The sequence below is a fragment of the Ailuropoda melanoleuca genome, chromosome 5 (genome assembly GCF_002007445.2).
Source record: "Ailuropoda melanoleuca isolate Jingjing chromosome 5, ASM200744v2, whole genome shotgun sequence".
NCBI classification, from domain to species: domain Eukaryota; kingdom Metazoa; phylum Chordata; class Mammalia; order Carnivora; family Ursidae; genus Ailuropoda; species Ailuropoda melanoleuca.
Window position 1 is genome coordinate 630,787 of NC_048222.1, and position 21,010 is coordinate 651,796.

Below are 21,010 nucleotides of genomic sequence, written 5' to 3' on the forward strand. Positions count from 1 at the left end.
GGTCACCGCGGGGGGGAGGGTGCGACCTCGGGGAAGGGGTGCGGGTCACCGCAGGAGGGGTGGGACCTCAGGGTGGGAGTGCGGGTCACCGCGGGGGTGCGACCTCCCGGGCGCGCGGGTCGCGGGGGGTGCGCGGCCGGGGTTGGAGCGGGGAAGGCTTTGCGTTCTTGGCGAGCGGAGTTTGGGAACTGTGCGAGTCTGAAATCCTAGCCGGAGGGGAACGGTCGTGGACGAGATGCGGGAACAAGCCAACAAGTGGCTCTTTTGCTCCGTTGGATTTTCAAAGGGCCCTACATCCCAGCTCCTCCCGCCCCCCGCACTCGTCCCGAGCGGCTCCCCGGGCAGTTGTTCCCGCGGAGGACCCGACGGACACCTGTCGCGGGGGCTCCCCCGACGCCCGCGTCCCCCGCCCACTGGGCAGGCGCCGTTGGTCCGCGCGAAGCTGGCGTTCTCAGCGCCTCTTCCACTTAGGGTGCCGCGCATGACCCCACTTTATGCCAAGCCTTGACGCCTTTTACAACCGCAAATAGTTTTTCCTTGCAGTGTCTTTACCACGTACGGTACAGCCTCGACTTTCCGTGCCGCTTTTCCTCGGGATTACAGAAAAATCCTTTGTCGCCGGCGCCCACGGCTTCGCCTTGGGTGTTTTCCCGCCGCCGGCGAGCCGTGCGGGAGGGGAGCATCTCCCCGCAGTTGCCTTGGTTTCCGGACACCGAAGGCGCCGGACGGTGCGGGCTCCTGTCTCCGCCTAGTCCGAGGAAATGAGGCCGCTCGAGTGGCGCGTGGAACTCAGGTGGCTCTATGGCTTAGTTGGTTAAAGCGCCTGTCTCGTAAACAGGAGATCCTGGGTTCGACTCCCAGTAGGGCCTGGCGTTTTCTCGGGAATCCAGCTGTCCCTGAAAATCATTTTGTGTCGGCGAGTTAGCTTGCCTCCGTCCTCACCGAACGGGCCGCGGTGGAACGCGCTCGCAGGTACTCTAAGCTGTTCCGTGGCCGCCTGCTCGGGTTCCTTACTCCTGAAAGAAGTCGATCCTTAAGGAGATGACAATTCAAACGCAAACCACTGCCAAAGAACAATGCGTATGTGACCGGAGCCGCCCTGGCGTTTCCTATGCGTTTTACGTCACCGGGTTTTTGAGCACCTACAGTGCGCTGCAGATTAAAGCACCCAGACATGTGGATGCGTGTAATCTCTCTAGGTTCCAACAATCTCCAGCTCTATAATGATTTCATGGAATACGAGAACTTAATGAACAACGAAGCCACTATTCGCTACAAAGTAAAAAGAGGATGTTTGCAGGGGCGTGCTTGCCATTTTGAGGAGAAGGAAGAATAATTATGATCCCTTGTTAGTCCTCCTAAGAAAACTTTAGGAATAATGATCGACTGGAAGCTCTTATGTCCTGGACACACTCCCAATGCAAGGACAAAGTTGTTGTGGGAAAAGAGCAGGTTGGAGAATTCTTTTTGTTTTTTCATTTCATTTAATTTTTTTTTATTATGTTCAGTTAGCCACTGTATAGTACATCATTAGTTTTTGATGTCATGTTCAGTGCTTTGTTAGTTGCATATAACACCCAGTGCTCATCCCAACACATGCTCTTCTTAATGTCCATCACCCATTATCCGATCCCCCCTTCCACCTCCCCTCCTGCAACCCCCAGTTTGTTTCCCAGAGTCCAGAGTCTCTCATGGTTTGTCTCCCTCTCTGATTTCTCCCCCTTCAGCTTTCCCTCCCTTCCCCTAATGTCCTCCAGACTATTCCTTACATTCCACATATGAGTGAAACCATATGATAATTCTTCCCTTGCTTGACTTATTTCACTTAGCATAATCTCCTCCAGTTCCATCCATGTTGCTGCAAATGGTGGGTAATCATCGTTTCTGATGGCTGAGTAATATTCCATTGTATATATGAACCACATCTTCTTTACCCATTTGTCTGTGGAAGGGCATCTCGGCTCCCTCCACAGTTTGTCTATTGTGGACATCGCTGCTATGAACATTGGGGTGCAGGTGCCCCCTCTTTCCTCTACATCTGTATCTTTGGGGTAAATACCCAGTAGTGCAATAACTGGGTCGTAGGGTAGCTCTATTTTTAATGTCTTGAGGAACCTCCACACTGTTTTAGGTTGCAGAATTCTGCCGTTTACCTAGGGCGCCTTAGTTTCAGCTCTGGGGATTTATGGAACTTTGGTGCCTTCTTGTCTCCCATCCTTTCATCCACTAACCCAGCATCATTCACTGCTGATCTTTTATATGGCAGATTCCTTCCTTCCTTCCTTCCTTCCTTCCTTCCTTCCTTCCTTCCTTCCTATTTCCTCCCTCCCTCCATCTTTCTTTCTGTCTAGTTGCAAGGCTTTTTTCCCCTTATGGTGAGAAGTTTTAAGATTTACCCTCTTAGCAACTCTCAAATATATAATACAGCATTGCTAACTACAGTCACCACGCTGTAGTTACACCCCTAGGACATAGTTCTCTCATAACTGGGAGTTTATACCTTTTGCCCACATTTACCCATTTCACCCCATCCCCCATCCCCAGCTCTGGTAACCACCCAGGCATATTTCTAAGAGCAGGAAATACAGCAGTCAACCCAGCTAACAAAAAACACTGCTGTCATGGATCGTATATTCCAGTGGGAGTGACCAGAAAAGAAAGGAATGAATCTGTAAAATCGTAAGCGTATGAGATACTGATGAAGTCTATGGGGGAAAGATAAGCAAGAAAAGAATATAGGGAATATATAGGATGGGGGCAGGGTAATCAGAGAATGTTATCCTGTCTCTTGGAAAATATCATAGGCAAATGTTTCAAAATTGTTTTTTAATTTTTGAATAAGTCATAGCCCCAAAGTGGCTCCTGCATTACATAGCAAGATTAAACAGTCAGCAAACTGTTCCCAGCTGTGCCTGGACCTCACTTCTGTTCATTTTGATTAGGACTTTATTGGACTAGGTCACTCTGTCTGTGTTCAAACCTCAGCTGTTCCACCTGATAGCAGAGGGACTTTTGGCAAATTGCTTCACCTCAAGCGCATCACTCTCCTCAAATGAGAGGTGGAAATAGCAACAGGTGTACCTAGTAGGGTTTGTGGGAGGACTTGCTGAGTAAAGACGTGTACGATATTTTAGAAGGGTGTCTGGCACATAAAGAAGCAATCTGTAAGATTCACTATATGGTGTTGTTTATTATTATTATTATTATATTTATTGAATTGGCGGGTGTCAAGTATTTAACCCTTGCAATAGCACTCTGAGGTATTATCCTACATTTATAGACCAAGGTTCCAAGCATATTGTGGGTTGAATTGTGTTCCCCCAAAATATATGTTGAAGTCCTAACCCCTAGCACCTGTGAATGTGACCTTATTTGGAAATAGGGCTTTTGTAGATGTAATCAAGTCACTATGAGCTCACACCAGATGAGGATGGGCCATTATCCAGGGACTGGTGTCTTTGGAAGGGGAAGGAAAAGGAGATTTGGACGCAGAGACCCAGACACACAGGGAAGAAGGCCACATGAAGACAGAGGCAGAGATCACTGTTATTTGACCACAAAGGAGCACCACATCTTACCAGAACCACCAGAAGCCGCAAGAGGCCTGGAAGTGCTTTCCCTAGAACCTTGAGAGGGAGCATGGCCCTGCCCGCAGCATGATGTTAAACTCTGGCCTCCAGAACTGTGAGAGAACAATTCTGTTGTTTTAAGCCATCCAATCTGTAGTAATTTGTTATGCCAGCCCTAGGAATCTAATAGAAAGCATAAAACAAAATTAGTGATTTGAACTAGCAAAGAAATAAAATCTATAATTTTTCCTAAATTAATAAATAACATACAGGATGTTCATACTTCACTTTAAAGTTTCAAACCCAGAGTATCTCCCACGTACCTAGTTGCTTTACAGTAATACATGATCTTGATATGTCCTTCCCCCCCCCCCAGTTTCTTCCCTCTTCCCAGGGTTTGGTTTTTTACAGGACTCCACACCCATCCTCCCAATGGCTTATCCATTCACTTCTCCACTCACTTGACCTTGACTATTTGGAGACATCTAATAGAATAGATGGTCACTCCATTACCAGCTACAGCCTGTAACTGAGGGATGGGAGGGACAGGCAGAAAAGTCCAAACGCCCTAACTCAATGACTACTCTGCTTTGTTATATGTACTCAAGACCCCCCAGTCCCATGGGTCAGGCTAAGGCTAGACTTTATCCAAGGCTACATCTTTGCTTTGCTATTTCCCCTTCCCCATTCTGAGGACCACTCCCCCAATAAGTCACATACTCCTGAAGCCCCATCTGAGGGTATGCTGTAAGGGCCTAAGAAACTTGCTTTGGAAGGTTTTTTTTACTGATCCTTCATATTCAATCAAATGAACAAAGTTTTCCTATGGAAAAGTTCAACCCAAGAGCTTTAGATCTGAGGAGGGCATTCACATTGTGGACCAGATCCTGATAATGAGACTTGAAAATTCAAGGTTTTGACATAGAACAAGAGGGATATTAAGAAAATTGGTGGCTGACTGGCCTTTATTGTTGCACCATTATAATTCTGCTTACAAATGAGAAAAGAATCAACAATCTTGAGAAAATGTTCATAGAAACTTCCAAAACTGAAATTCAAAGAGAAAAAAAAATGAATGAAAAAGGCAGAACAGAATACCCAAGAACTATGGGGAAATCACAAAAGGCATAACATATGCTTAATGGAAAATAAGAAGAAGAAAGAGAGAAGGGAACAGAAGAAATATTTGAAACAATAACGACTGAGATTTTCTCAAACTAATGATAGATACCAAACCACATTTCCGGGAAGCTCAGAGAACACCCAGCATGAGTGCAGCAAAATAGTTAAAAGTGTTAAGAGAAAATAATTGTCATAATTATGTGCCCAGGGAAATTATCCTTCAAAACCTAAGGTGCAATAAGGGCTTCCTCAAAAAAAAAAAAAAAAAGTTTTTTTGAGGTAATTTATAGCCATAGAACTGCCTTGCAAGAAAGGTTAGAAAAAGTTCTTTAGAGAGAAGGAATGATATAGGTCAGAAACATGGATCTGTATAAATAAAGGAAGGGTGGCAACTGGGTGGCTCAGTCAGCTAAGCGTCTGCCTTCAGCTCAGGTCATGAACTCAGGGTCCTGGGATCTACCCCACTTCCAGGGCTCCCTGCTCAGCGGGGAGCCTACTTCTCCCTCTCCCGCTGCCCCTCCCCCCTGCTCATGCTTTCTCTCTGTCAAATAAATACATAAAATCTTTATTAAAAAAAACAACAAGAATACTGGGAGCCCCTTTGGCTCAGTCCATTAAGCATTTGCCTTTGGCTCAGGTCATGATCCCAGGGTCCTGGGATCAAACCCCACATGGGCGCTCTGCTCAGCAGGGGGTCTGCTTCTCCCTCTCCCTCTGCCTGCTGCTCCCCCTGCTTGTGTTTACTCTCTCTCTCTGTCAAATAAATAAATAAATAAATAAAATCCTTAAAAACTAAAAAAAATTAAGAACCCAGTATCCTTCATGAACATATATATAAAAATTCTCAACAAAATATTAGCCAATGGAATCCAGCAATGTGTAAAAAGAATTATACACCCAGCCAATTGGGATTTATTCCCGGTGTGCAAGGCCAGTTCAATCTTGAAAAATCAATTAAGGCAATCCATCACACTAACAGACTAAAAGTACAAGAATCACATGATCCTCTCACTAGAGGCAGAAAAAACATTTGACAAAACCCAATACTCATTCGTAGTAAAAGCTCTTAGCAAACTAGGAATAAAGGGGAACTTCCTCAGCTTGATAAAGAACATCCACAAGAAACCTACCGCTAACATCATACTTATCGGCAACAAACTAAGATCTAGGATGCTTTCCTGCACATGTGAGGAACAAGGCAAGGATACCCACTCTCACCACTCCTATTCAACGTTGTCCTGGAAATCCTAGCTGCTGCAATTAGATAGTAAAGGAAATAAAAGGTATAGAGATGGAGGAAAGAAAAAAATTCTCTTTGTTCACAGCTGATATGATTGTCTACATAGAAAATCCCAAAGCATCAGAAAGAAAAACTCATGAAACTAATAAGCAAACTATGGAAAGGATAAAGGATACCAAGTTAGTATACAAAAATCAATTGTGTCTCATATACCAGCAATAAACAAGTGGAATTTGAAATTAAAAACACAGTATCATTTATATTACCACTAAAAAGAGAGAGAAACATTAGGTATAAATCTAACAAAATATGTGTGGGACATATGAGGTAAACTACAAAACTCTGATAAAAGAAAGAAAAGATCTAAATAAATAGATAGTCCATATATATGGACAAAAAGCCTCAATATTCTCAAGATGTCAGTTCCTCCCAACTTGACCTATAGATTCAGTGCAACCCCATTCAGAATTCCAGCAAGTTATCTCACGAATATTGACAAACCGATTCTACAGGGTATATGTGGACACAAATGACTCAAATAACCGACACAAAACTGAAGAAAAAGAAAGTTGGAGGACTGTCACTACGTGACCTCACATTTACCCTAAAGTGACCAGAATAAAGTCAGTGTGGTGTTGGTGAAAAAAATAGACAAACAGATCAATGGAGCATAACAGAGAGCCCAGAAATAGACCCACGTAGTCAACCGATGGCTGAGCGAAGGCGGTACATGGGGCAAAGATGGTCTCTTCAACAAATGGTGCCAGAACAACGGGATGTCCACGTGCAGGAAATAATGACTCTAGTACAGAACTAGACACAGACCTTACACCCTTTACAAAACTTAACTCAAAATGGATCCTAGACCTATATTTAAAATGTAAAACCATCAAATTCCTAGAAAGTAACACAGAGGAAGCATAGGTGGCTTTAGGGTTAGTGATAACTTCTTAGGTACAACACCAAAAACATGATTCATGAGAGGAAAACGTGATACATTGGACTTCATGAGAACTGAGAGTTTCTGTTCTGCAAGACACTGATAAGAATATGAGAAGACACACTACAGATCGGGAGAAAATATTGGCAAAAGACATAGCTGAGAAAGGACTGCTACCCAACCTTTGCAAGGAACTCTTAAAACTCAACAAAAAAGAAACAACTCAATTTATACTATTTTTTCCCCATAATAATAAGCGTACTCTTTAATCCCTATGCCCTCTTGACCCCACCCACCCACCTCCCCTCTGGTAACCACCAGTTTGTTCTCTATAGTTAATAGCCTGTTTCTTGGTTCCTTTCTCTTTCTTTTGTTTTCTTTCTGTTTTTCCCCCCTTTGCTCATTTGTTTTGCTTCTTAAATTCCACATAGGAGTGAAATCACATGGTATTCGTCGTTCTCTGACTGACTTATTACCCTTAGCATCATACCCTCTAACTCCACCCACGTTGTCACGAATGGCAAGGTTTCATTCTTTTCTCAAGGCTGAGTACCGTCCCATTGTGCCTTTAAGCCACATCTTCCTTATCCGCTCATCTCTCAGTAGACCCTTCGGCTGCTTCCACAATTTGGCTATCGCTGATCATGCTGCAATGAACACAGGGGTGCATCTATCCTCTTGAATTCGTGTTTTTATGTATTTTTAGGTAAATGCCCAGTAGTGTGTTTCCTGGACCATAGGGCAGTGTTATTTTTAGATTTTTGAGGAACCTCCACACTGTTTCCACAGTGGCTGCATCAATTTCCATTCCCACCACCAGTGCACGAGGGCTCCTTCTTCCGCACATCCTCTCCCGACACTTGTTCTTTCTTAAGCTGTCCTGACAGGTGTGAGCTGGTATCTCCCAGGAGGTTTGATTTGCATTTCCCTGATGATGAGTGAAGTTGAGCAGCTTGCCGTGTGTCTGTTGGCCATGTGTATGTCGTCTTTGGAGATGTCTGCTCATGTCTTCTGCCCATTTTTTAACTGGGTTGTTTGTTTTTGGAGTTGTGTTGTATCAGCTCTTTCTATGTCTTGGATACTAACCGTTTGTCAGGTATGTCATTTGCAAATATCTTCTCCCATTCACTTGGTTGACTTTTAGTTTTCTTCATGGTTTCCTTCGCTGTGCAGAAGTGGGTTTTTTCTTGATATAGTCCCAAAGACTCAATTTTTTAAAAGTGCAAAGATCTGGACAGACAACAGAGAAGACGCCGAGATGACAAACAAGCCTACGGAAAGATGCTCACACCGTATGTCATTAGGGGATTGCAGACGAAAGCAGCAGTGAGATACCACGAGCTAGCGATTAGCACAGCCCAAACCCAGTACCCTTGCAGCACTAATCGTCTGTGATGATGTCGAGTCACAGGGACGCTAATTCATTGCTGGTGGGAACGCGAAAGGGTGCAGCCGCTGCGGAAGTCAGCCGGGCAGCTTCGTACAACACTAAACAGTCTTGCCATGTGACCCAGCGGTCACGCCTCCCCGCACTTACCCAAATGAACTAAAAACTTACAACCACACAAAAGGCCCTATGCAAATCTTTATGGTAGTTTTATTTATAATCGCCAAAACTTGGAAGCAACCGAGTTGTCCTTCATTAGGTGAGTGGATAAACCAACAGTGGAATATGATTCCCTGACAGCAAGAAATGAGCTACCAGGTCACAACGAGACGGGAGGGGTCGTAAGCCCACATCAGGAAGTAAAAGCAGCCCATCTGAAAAGCCAATCATCTTGAATGATTCCAGCGTTATGACATTAGGAACATGCAAAACTATGGAGACAGTGAAGAGGTCAGTGGCTGCGAGCGGTTCAGACGGGGGGGGGGGCGGGGGCTGGCTATGGGGAGCACAGGAGATGAGTAGGGCCAGGAAAACATTATTTTGTAAATGACACTGTACCAGTACGTACGTGTCATTACACACTCATCAAAACCCATAGGAAGTCCAATGCAAAAGATGAATCTCACCACAAGTGTGGATTTTAGTGACTAATAATGTGTCGGTATTGGCTCCGTAATTATAATAACAAATGCACCGCACGAACACAAGATAATAATAGAGGAAATTGGTGGGGGGCACTAAGAGGTAATATGGAAACTGTCCTTTTTGCTCCATTTTTTCTATAAATCTAAAACTGCTCAGAAAAACATAAGGTTTTTAAAATGTCTAAAAGGATAATGAACTGTGAAGCCAAAAAATAATGTTTTTTCTTGAAAAACTAAAAGTATAGCTATCACATGCCCCACCCATTACACAGGTGGTTACGTATCTCGGAGAAGTGAAACTTACATCACACGAAGCCTGGATACGAATGTTCATAGAAGTTTTATTTCTAATAGCATAAAACTGTAGGTGCAAAGGTCCCTCAGCGGGTGGAGAGTTAAACCCTGGTCTATCCACACCATGAAATACCGCTCAGCAGTAAGAAGGAATGGCTAGTGGTACATATAAGACATACATTCATCTCAAAATAGTTATGATGAGGGAAAGAAGCTCATCTACGGGGATGTTATTCCATTTAGCAAAAATTACAGAAAATACAAACTAATGTATAGTGACCCAGAGAAGAATGGTTTCCTGGGGACAGGGTGGGGATAAGAGAAGGACTGGTTACTGGGCAGCATAAAGTAGTTTGGGAAGTAATGGATATGCTGGAACCTGGATTGTAGTGATGGTTTTGTGTGTGTAATTGTATCACAAAGCTAAACAATGTGTTCATTTGAACACATTCAGTGCATTGTGTATCAACCGAGCCTCAGTAAACGCTGTATCCCCTTTTTTTGAGAGAGAGAGAGAGACAGAGACAGACAGAGAGAGCGAGCCTGCACGACAAAGCAGAGGAGACCAGGGGCAGAGGGAGAGGGAGAGAGAGAATCTTAAGCACACTCCCCACTGACCGCAGACCCCTTGCAAGGCTCAATCTCACGACCCTGACATCACGACTGGAGCCAAAATCACGAGTCAGACGCTAAAAGGACCGAGCCACCCAGGCGCCGTGCACCTCCCTTTAAAAAAAAGGAATGAAAAGGAATTGATAAGGATGTGGAAATTATAGTGAATTTTTCCATGTTAAGCAAGCGTGATAATATCTAACAGGGTTTCCGAAAGAAGATACGTTTAAAATATACACATTGATTTTACATAGGTCAGAAATGTTAGTGAATTTAGGGGTGCCGGGGCGCCTGGGTGGCTCAGTCGTTAGGCATCTGCCTTCAGCCCAGGCCCTGATCCCATGGTCCTGGGATCTAGCCCTGGGATCAAGCCCCACATCGGGCTCCCTGCTCTGCTGGGAGCCTGCTCCTTTCTCTCCCACTCCCCCTGCTTGTGTTCCCTCTCTTGCTCGCTGTCTCTCTGTCAAATAAAGAAATAAAATCTTAAAAAAAAAAAAAGAAAGAAAGAAAGAAAGAAATGTTAGTGAATTTAAAATGCACCAGGGTCCTTTTGTTATCCAGAGAATAGGAAAAGGGACTGATTAAAGTTTAACAAAGTAAACTTTGTTTTAATGTGTACTTACTTGTTTTCACGTGTAGGGTAACCACTAACACGGAGATACAATGTATGACTTTAAAACCGACAAAAGAAAAATGTCACTTTTGGTGATAACACACCCAATGAAAACCATTAATCCAGATTTTAAAAAATGTGCTCAGACACCTGTGGTTCATGTCAGAAGGACACCAGTCAGGCGGTTCCTGTTAAGGGACAGGGCAGAAGAGGAACTGGGCTCCCTGGGATTCCAGGCAACTTCCTGCCCTGAAGCCCTTGGCCTCCGTGATTAGAAAAGTTCAGAGAACGCAAAGGGGCGGAGAGGCTGCAGCTGATGCCATCGAATGTGCTGTTCAGAAAGTTTCCTGATGTCCAGGGCCATGAGGTCCCAGAGACGAGATCCCAGAGATCCCCCATGAGATCCCCGAGGTCCTGGCTCTGCTTCTGCGCCGGGACGAGCCCCTCGGGCTGGGCCACAGTCACTGGACACGGTCCTAGGGCAGCAGGCTCGGGCAGAGCGGTCTAGTTGGGCACAGCGTGAGTTTCAGAAAAGAACTGGAAGAGAGCCCGGTTTCACTTGGATGAAGGGAAGACATTGCCCTAAACTATGGCGAGAAAGAAACAGGGTAGAGGCAGAGGCCATGGTGAGAGGGCTCTCCGCCACTCCTCATCCCTGCCGAACGGACTCGGAGAAGAACTCATGGAGATGCGGGATCTCGGTGACGACTTACCGTTGCCTCCTCAAACCAGCTTCAGGAGGCGTACCAAGTGGACACCAACTCCAGTCTTTCAGGGAACCGGGCAGCGTGGCAGCCTGGCATCTTAGGACAGAACTGCTCCCCCTCCCTGCGCTTGTATAACGGTCCTTCTGCGTACCTCACAGACTCTTCATGGCACACACAGGAGCACCACGAAGGTCTCGAGAGCGTTCCACGAGCACACCACTGGCTCTCCCGCAGAGAGAGGACAAAAGGAAGGAAGGATGTGGAAGTCCCCACACTGTACGGCGAGGAACCCGGCTGATGATGGGGTCATCAGCTGCTCACAGGGACCAGCCGCCGCAGGCATGGAAGCCGCCTCCTGGGGCAGAGACTCAAGCCTCAGGGGATGATTCCCAGGCCTTGACATTCAGCTAGAATGTTGTTTGCCTGGCTGAACTCTGAACATCCAGAAGGGATTCGGAAAATTCATTCTGCAGTTACTTAGGACTGAAGACTCCTTCCCTTCAAGTGCATCCCTCTTAAATGGGAAAGTCTACAATGGTTGTCCTGTACCTGCCCCACCACTGCATTTTGGGGAGCAGAGAACTTGTGGCTTTCACCGCTGTAAATGGAGAGGAATTGTGCCCAGAATGGCTTCTACCAGAGCCTAACTCATGCCTACTCGGGGAGGTGTAGATGAGTTGATGCTGAACTGAGTTGAGATCTGGGGGAGACCGGGATGGGGTGGGCATTGTTTCATGCGAGAGAGGTGCAGGGAACCAGGCGGCAGACGATGATAGGTGTAGTAGTGTCTCCCGCCCCACACCTCCCGGAGAATCTCCATTTCCTAATCACCAAAACCCGTGAGTAGGTTGTCTTGCATGGCAAAAGGGACCTTGAGGATGTGACTGGGGTACGGGTCTTGGATGGGAAGAGCATCCTGGCTTCCCCAGGTGGGCTCAATGCAATCACAAGGGGCCTGGAAGACGGTGGGAGGAGGGTCCGAGTCAGAGAAGATGTGACAACAGAAGCAGAGGTCGGAGCGACAGGGTCCTGTCAGGAGCTGAGGAATGGGGCAGCCTCTGGAAGCTGGAAGAGGCAGGAAGGAATTCTCCCCTGGGGCCTCTAGAAGGCAGGCAGCTCTGTCACCTCTCAGTTTGAGCCCCCGAGGACCCATGTGGACTTCTGACCTCCAGGACTGTCAGATGCTAAACTGATGCTGTTTTAAGGGACTACCGTTTCCCTAAATTTCTCGGGCAGCAGACAGACAGACAGGCAAGGAATACAGACTCGCGACGCCGGTGTGCGCTGTGGTCGGTCCCTGCGCCCCAACGAAACCCTTGGAAGGACTCCCGCCCCATTTTTGACCCCAGCACCCGGACTGGGAGCGCGGTCGGTGAGCCGGTCCTCGTCTCCGCGGACACACTTCTTTCTCGCAGGACGCGTGTCCGAGCGACAAAAGTCTCATGCCTTCTCTGAGGCTCGAACTCAGGACCTTCAGATTATGAGACTGACGCGCTGCCCACTGCGCTAAGAAGGCACTGGCGCGGCCCCCAGCAGCCTCGTTCTCGGTCCCCTCTCCAGGTCGCCGGCCGCTTCCGACAGGCTGCGCTCCGGCCGAGGGAACGGTGCGCTGCGGGTCACGAGCGCCTCGCCCCGAGTCACCAGAAGCGCGGCCCGAGTGGGTCCTCGGTGACACCGACGGGGGTCCCCGCGTCCCGGGAACGCGCTCGCTGCCGGGGGACCGCGTCGCACGCGCACCGGCGGAGGGGCCCGCGCCGGGTGTGCACGGACCCCAGACCGCGACCAGCACAGGCGCCCGCGAGCCGCGCCCTGAGGTCGGGGAGAGGACACGGCTGTCAAGGCGACACCCGCCCGTAAAGCGGCAAGTGTCCCCAGCGTGTCGGATCGGAGCGCACCGTCCGTGCGCCATTTATTAAGCTCGGAAACACCGTTCACTCGGCTTTGAGCCTGTGGAAGTCGCTGGATTTGAAAAGCTCCGTTTCTGGAAAACGGGGTAACGTCTCCCACTGTTACTTCAGCCTGGACACCGCGCACGAACGGTCGTTCGGTGAATTCTCCTGACTGGTAGCAATTATGATAGTAACAGATATGGCAAAAAAAAAATCCAAAAATGTTGAGTGGGGGATAAATATATACATGAGAACATGGGAAAGGCTGTAACTCAAGTAAACAAAAGTAGATATATTATTCAACACATGGTGTTGAGTAGCTATCTAGGAAAACCAATCTCAATATATCACCTGCAACAATAAACTAAATTTGAAATAGATAAAACCACAAACTTCTAACATTCCCAAGACAGATATTTTTATAACTTTGGTGTAGAACTAATTTTTGAAAAAAATTCAGAAACAATTAAAGTGACGATATTAAGACAATATTCTGCTTAGATAACCCTCCTCCCCTCAAAAAAATGCATAAGTAAAAAAAAATCAAATGTACAGCCTGGGGAAAATGTGTAAGTTGCACTGTGAAGATTAATTTTCCTAATATAAATAAACCTCAGCAAGAAAAATTCCAACTCATGGGAAAAACTTGCAAAGGATAGAAATACTGAGTTCATGAGCCAACAGCTCTTGCATGACTCATTTGGTTAAGCACTGAACTCTTGGTCTTAGCCCAGGTCTTGGTCTCAGGGCTCTGAGTTCTAGCCCCATGTTGTGAAGAAGAAAGATGAGTACTTATGGAAGTGTGAAAACTTCAATTACTTTACTCGCAAGAGAAATTCAAAATGAAACTACATCATTGTGTCTCATATGCATCTCATATGCTACCTTTTACCTATCAGATTGGCCAACAAACAAACAAGCAAACAAAAACCACTGCTTGCTGGAGTGTAGCCTGTTAGAGCTCTGGAGGCCAGAAGTCCAAAAGTCAGTATTACTGGGGGGAAATCAAGGTGTTGACAAGGTCATACTGGCTATTGCGGCTGCAGGGGAGAATGTGTCCTTGCTTTTTCCAGAGTCTAGAGGCTGCCAGTGTCTCTGGCTTGTCTCTGCCTCTCTATCAACATACCTTCTCCCTTTCCAACTCTCTCTTGGACAAAGGGCATAAGGACACTTGTGATGACACTGAAGGTCCACATGAATAATCCAGGATAAATTCCCCATCTCAAGATCCTTAGCTGAATTTGTTCTGCAAAGACTCCTCCAATATTTGGGCACATGAGGTAATAGTTACAGCTTTCAGGAATTAGAACAAAGAATTTGGGGGGTGGGTGTTTTTCAGTCTACCAGGGGCATTAACATCCTGATTCCTCTACCTACAGGAAAGGGATTAATTGGTCCTAACTTAGTCCCCTTCTCTGTAAAACAGGAATAATAATATAAACTTCCTTATGTAATATTGAGACTATTCTATGACTTAATATACATCAGGAACTCATGACAATATCAAGCTTAGTCAGAGATAAATGGCAGTTAATTGTCATTAGTAAAATGCTGCTCAGGGTGTCAAGGAAACAGTCCCTTCCCAGGAGCTGCAGGAAGATAAATTAGTAACATTTGGGGAAGACTAAGACAAGACTCATCGAAATTACCATCACACATATGAATTGACTGAGCAATCGTACTTTTAGAAGGTCGTCTAATACTGCACCTTTCTGAAATGCGGGTTTAAGTTATTGCAACGTTGTTTATATGATTAAATGTGCTTGTGAAGCCATCGTGGGGTGGAGCAAGGTGGAATTAGGGTACACTTTCAGGTGTATGTACTGTTACATTTTTGTAATTGTGAACCATAAGAAGGTTTTACTCATTTCTGTACGAACCTTTTGACTTTAGGTATAAATCATTGGCAGTCAGACTGTCCTTTTTCTAAGGTCTATAAATTGATTCTCAATCTCCAGAGCCCTTCAGTTGTGAGAACTGATATTGCAATCCTCTTCCCAGGAGATCTTTCCAGTCTGCTCGCAATATAAAGGTTGGCAGCGGTGGGATTCGAACCCACGCCCCCGCAGAGACTGGAGCCTTAATCCAGCGCCTTAGACCGCTCGGCCACGCTACCATATAACCACTTTTCTGGGATTCTTCTAGATGGTTTAAGCCTATAGGAGGGCTCCACCCCCTTCTTTTTCTCCCGCTTTTTTCCGGGACCACTGCGGTCAGACCCCCCCACACACAAACTTCCCCAAAGGGACTGTTGACCACGGGGATCCCGCGAGGCCCGGATTCCGGGGCTCCAGGTCGGCGGGGACAAAACCAGGTCATCTCCAGCCGCGGGAAGCGTCCCTGCACCTGCCTCTGGCGCAGTCGCGGAGGGAAGCAGCCTGCAAACAGACGCACTTCCGGGCGTGCGTGCGGGGTCTGCAGGTGCGGTCCGCCCGACGCGGGAGAGCCCCCGGGCCCCCAGACCCACCGTTCTCGTCCCAGCCGCCCCACCGACAGCCACCGGGCCGCTGCGAGTCACGCAGGCTGGATGAGTCTCGTTCCTCATCTGTGAGATGGAGGCGGTTAAAAAAAAAAAAAGTGCCTAAAGAAAAGCGGTAGATGGATTGGCGCCAACGCCTGCGGTGGCTTAGAGAGCATCTCCCGGCAAAGCGCATCATCACCCTTCCTACCAATCAGGAGAATTCACCGAACGACCGTTCGTGCGCGGTGTCCAGGCTGAAGTAACAGTGGGAGACGTTACCCCGTTTTCCAGAAACGGAGCTTTTCAAATCCAGCGACTTCCACAGGCTCAAAGCCGAGTGAACGGTGTTTCCGAGCTTAATAAATGGCGCACGGACGGTGCGCTCCGATCCGACACGCTGGGGACACTTGCCGCTTTACGGGCGGGTGTCGCCTTGACAGCCGTGTCCTCTCCCCGACCTCAGGGCGCGGCTCGCGGGCGCCTGTGCTGGTCGCGGTCTGGGGTCCGTGCACACCCGGCGCGGGCCCCTCCGCCGGTGCGCGTGCGACGCGGTCCCCCGGCAGCGAGCGCGTTCCCGGGACGCGGGGACCCCCGTCGGTGTCACCGAGGACCCACTCGGGCCGCGCTTCTGGTGACTCGGGGCGAGGCGCTCGTGACCCGCAGCGCACCGTTCCCTCGGCCGGAGCGCAGCCTGTCGGAAGCGGCCGGCGACCTGGAGAGGGGACCGAGAACGAGGCTGCTGGGGGCCGCGCCAGTGCCTTCTTAGCGCAGTGGGCAGCGCGTCAGTCTCATAATCTGAAGGTCCTGAGTTCGAGCCTCAGAGAAGGCATGAGACTTTTGTCGCTCGGACACGCGTCCTGCGAGAAAGAAGTGTGTCCGCGGAGACGAGGACCGGCTCACCGACCGCGCTCCCAGTCCGGGTGCTGGGGTCAAAAATGGGGCGGGAGTCCTTCCAAGGGTTTCGTTGGGGCGCAGGGACCGACCACAGCGCACACCGGCGTCGCGAGTCTGTATTCCTTGCCTGTCTGTCTGTCTGCTGCCCGAGAAATTTAGGGAAACGGTAGTCCCTTAAAACAGCATCAGTTTAGCATCTGACAGTCCTGGAGGTCAGAAGTCCACATGGGTCCTCGGGGGCTCAAACTGAGAGGTGACAGAGCTGCCTGCCTTCTAGAGGCCCCAGGGGAGAATTCCTTCCTGCCTCTTCCAGCTTCCAGAGGCTGCCCCATTCCTCAGCTCCTGACAGGACCCTGTCGCTCCGACCTCTGCTTCTGTTGTCACATCTTCTCTGACTCGGACCCTCCTCCCACCGTCTTCCAGGCCCCTTGTGATTGCATTGAGCCCACCTGGGGAAGCCAGGATGCTCTTCCCATCCAAGACCCGTACCCCAGTCACATCCTCAAGGTCCCTTTTGCCATGCAAGACAACCTACTCACGGGTTTTGGTGATTAGGAAATGGAGATTCTCCGGGAGGTGTGGGGCGGGAGACACTACTACACCTATCATCGTCTGCCGCCTGGTTCCCTGCACCTCTCTCGCATGAAACAATGCCCACCCCATCCCGGTCTCCCCCAGATCTCAACTCAGTTCAGCATCAACTCATCTACACCTCCCCGAGTAGGCATGAGTTAGGCTCTGGTAGAAGCCATTCTGGGCACAATTCCTCTCCATTTACAGCGGTGAAAGCCACAAGTTCTCTGCTCCCCAAAATGCAGTGGTGGGGCAGGTACAGGACAACCATTGTAGACTTTCCCATTTAAGAGGGATGCACTTGAAGGGAAGGAGTCTTCAGTCCTAAGTAACTGCAGAATGAATTTTCCGAATCCCTTCTGGATGTTCAGAGTTCAGCCAGGCAAACAACATTCTAGCTGAATGTCAAGGCCTGGGAATCATCCCCTGAGGCTTGAGTCTCTGCCCCAGGAGGCGGCTTCCATGCCTGCGGCGGCTGGTCCCTGTGAGCAGCTGATGACCCCATCATCAGCCGGGTTCCTCGCCGTACAGTGTGGGGACTTCCACATCCTTCCTTCCTTTTGTCCTCTCTCTGCGGGAGAGCCAGTGGTGTGCTCGTGGAACGCTCTCGAGACCTTCGTGGTGCTCCTGTGTGTGCCATGAAGAGTCTGTGAGGTACGCAGAAGGACCGTTATACAAGCGCAGGGAGGGGGAGCAGTTCTGTCCTAAGATGCCAGGCTGCCACGCTGCCCGGTTCCCTGAAAGACTGGAGTTGGTGTCCACTTGGTACGCCTCCTGAAGCTGGTTTGAGGAGGCAACGGTAAGTCGTCACCGAGATCCCGCATCTCCATGAGTTCTTCTCCGAGTCCGTTCGGCAGGGATGAGGAGTGGCGGAGAGCCCTCTCACCATGGCCTCTGCCTCTACCCTGTTTCTTTCTCGCCATAGTTTAGGGCAATGTCTTCCCTTCATCCAAGTGAAACCGGGCTCTCTTCCAGTTCTTTTCTGAAACTCACGCTGTGCCCAACTAGACCGCTCTGCCCGAGCCTGCTGCCCTAGGACCGTGTCCAGTGACTGTGGCCCAGCCCGAGGGGCTCGTCCCGGCGCAGAAGCAGAGCCAGGACCTCGGGGATCTCATGGGGGATCTCTGGGATCTCGTCTCTGGGACCTCATGGCCCTGGACATCAGGAAACTTTCTGAACAGCACATTCGATGGCATCAGCTGCAGCCTCTCCGCCCCTTTGCGTTCTCTGAACTTTTCTAATCACGGAGGCCAAGGGCTTCAGGGCAGGAAGTTGCCTGGAATCCCAGGGAGCCCAGTTCCTCTTCTGCCCTGTCCCTTAACAGGAACCGCCTGACTGGTGTCCTTCTGACATGAACCACAGGTGTCTGAGCACATTTTTTAAAATCTGGATTAATGGTTTTCATTGGGTGTGTTATCACCAAAAGTGACATTTTTCTTTTGTCGGTTTTAAAGTCATACATTGTATCTCCGTGTTAGTGGTTACCCTACACGTGAAAACAAGTAAGTACACATTAAAACAAAGTTTACTTTGTTAAACTTTAATCAGTCCCTTTTCCTATTCTCTGGATAACAAAAGGACCCTGGTGCATTTTAAATTCACTAACATTTCTTTCTTTCTTTCTTTCTTTTTTTTTTTTTAAGATTTTATTTCTTTATTTGACAGAGAGACAGCGAGCAAGAGAGGGAACACAAGCAGGGGGAGTGGGAGAGAAAGGAGCAGGCTCCCAGCAGAGCAGGGAGCCCGATGTGGGGCTTGATCCCAGGGCTAGATCCCAGGACCATGGGATCAGGGCCTGGGCTGAAGGCAGATGCCTAACGACTGAGCCACCCAGGCGCCCCGGCACCCCTAAATTCACTAACATTTCTGACCTATGTAAAATCAATGTGTATATTTTAAACGTATCTTCTTTCGGAAACCCTGTTAGATATTATCACGCTTGCTTAACATGGAAAAATTCACTATAATTTCCACATCCTTATCAATTCCTTTTCATTCCTTTTTTTTAAAGGGAGGTGCACGGCGCCTGGGTGGCTCGGTCCTTTTAGCGTCTGACTCGTGATTTTGGCTCCAGTCGTGATGTCAGGGTCGTGAGATTGAGCCTTGCAAGGGGTCTGCGGTCAGTGGGGAGTGTGCTTAAGATTCTCTCTCTCCCTCTCCCTCTGCCCCTGGTCTCCTCTGCTTTGTCGTGCAGGCTCGCTCTCTCTGTCTGTCTCTGTCTCTCTCTCTCTCTCAAAAAAAGGGGATACAGCGTTTACTGAGGCTCGGTTGATACACAATGCACTGAATGTGTTCAAATGAACACATTGTTTAGCTTTGTGATACAATTACACACACAAAACCATCACTACAATCCAGGTTCCAGCATATCCATTACTTCCCAAACTACTTTATGCTGCCCAGTAACCAGTCCTTCTCTTATCCCCACCCTGTCCCCAGGAAACCATTCTTCTCTGGGTCACTATACATTAGTTTGTATTTTCTGTAATTTTTGCTAAATGGAATAACATCCCCGTAGATGAGCTTCTTTCCCTCATCATAACTATTTTGAGATGAATGTATGTCTTATATGTACCACTAGCCATTCCTTCTTACTGCTGAGCGGTATTTCATGGTGTGGATAGACCAGGGTTTAACTCTCCACCCGCTGAGGGACCTTTGCACCTACAGTTTTATGCTATTAGAAATAAAACTTCTATGAACATTCGTATCCAGGCTTCGTGTGATGTAAGTTTCACTTCTCCGAGATACGTAACCACCTGTGTAATGGGTGGGGCATGTGATAGCTATACTTTTAGTTTTTCAAGAAAAAACATTATTTTTTGGCTTCACAGTTCATTATCCTTTTAGACATTTTAAAAACCTTATGTTTTTCTGAGCAGTTTTAGATTTATAGAAAAAATGGAGCAAAAAGGACAGTTTCCATATTACCTCTTAGTGCCCCCCACCAATTTCCTCTATTANCCCCCCCCCCCGTCTGAACCGCTCGCAGCCACTGACCTCTTCACTGTCTCCATAGTTTTGCATGTTCCTAATGTCATAACGCTGGAATCATTCAAGATGATTGGCTTTTCAGATGGGCTGCTTTTACTTCCTGATGTGGGCTTACGACCCCTCCCGTCTCGTTGTGACCTGGTAGCTCATTTCTTGCTGTCAGGGAATCATATTCCACTGTTGGTTTATCCACTCACCTAATGAAGGACAACTCGGTTGCTTCCAAGTTTTGGCGATTATAAATAAAACTACCATAAAGATTTGCATAGGGCCTTTTGTGTGGTTGTAAGTTTTTAGTTCATTTGGGTAAGTGCGGGGAGGCGTGACCGCTGGGTCACATGGCAAGACTGTTTAGTGTTGTACGAAGCTGCCCGGCTGACTTCCGCAGCGGCTGCACCCTTTCGCGTTCCCACCAGCAATGAATTAGCGTCCCTGTGACTCGACATCATCACAGACGATTAGTGCTGCAAGGGTACTGGGTTTGGGCTGTGCTAATCGCTAGCTCGTGGTATCTCACTGCTGCTTTCGTCTGCAATCCCCTAATGACATACGGTGTGAGCATCTTTCCGTAGGCTTGTTTGTCATCTCGGCGTCTTCTCTGTTGTCTGTCCAGATCTTTGCACTTTTAAAAAATTGAGTCTTTGGGACTATATCAAGAAAAAACCCACTTCTGCACAGCGAAGGAAACCATGAAGAAAACTAAAAGTCAACCAAGTGAATGGGAGAAGATATTTGCAAATGACATACCTGACAAACGGTTAGTATCCAAGACATAGAAAGAGCTGATACAACACAACTCCAAAAACAAACAACCCAGTTAAAAAATGGGCAGAAGACATGAGCAGACATCTCCAAAGACGACATACACATGGCCAACAGACACACGGCAAGCTGCTCAACTTCACTCATCATCAGGGAAATGCAAATCAAACCTCCTGGGAGATACCAGCTCACACCTGTCAGGACAGCTTAAGAAAGAACAAGTGTCGGGAGAGGATGTGCGGAAGAAGGAGCCCTCGTGCACTGGTGGTGGGAATGGAAATTGATGCAGCCACTGTGGAAACAGTGTGG

The 21,010-nt window shown here is 47.9% G+C and overlaps 4 non-coding genes across 4 annotated transcripts; 2 read left to right on the plus strand and 2 right to left on the minus strand.

Annotated features, from left to right (window-relative positions):
* The first annotated feature begins 795 nt into the window (after window positions 1-795).
* Window positions 796-869, plus strand: TRNAT-CGU. The gene has a single exon. It is a non-coding gene; the product is annotated as a tRNA-Thr (tRNA).
* Window positions 870-12,571: 11,702 nt separating this feature from the next.
* TRNAM-CAU lies at window positions 12,572-12,644 on the minus strand. Its single transcript has one exon. It is a non-coding gene; the product is annotated as a tRNA-Met (tRNA).
* A 2,407-nt stretch (window positions 12,645-15,051) lies between these two features.
* TRNAL-AAG lies at window positions 15,052-15,133 on the minus strand. Its single transcript has one exon. It is a non-coding gene; the product is annotated as a tRNA-Leu (tRNA).
* A 1,101-nt stretch (window positions 15,134-16,234) lies between these two features.
* On the plus strand, window positions 16,235-16,307 carry TRNAM-CAU. The gene has a single exon. It is a non-coding gene; the product is annotated as a tRNA-Met (tRNA).
* The last annotated feature ends 4,703 nt before the right edge of the window (window positions 16,308-21,010 follow it).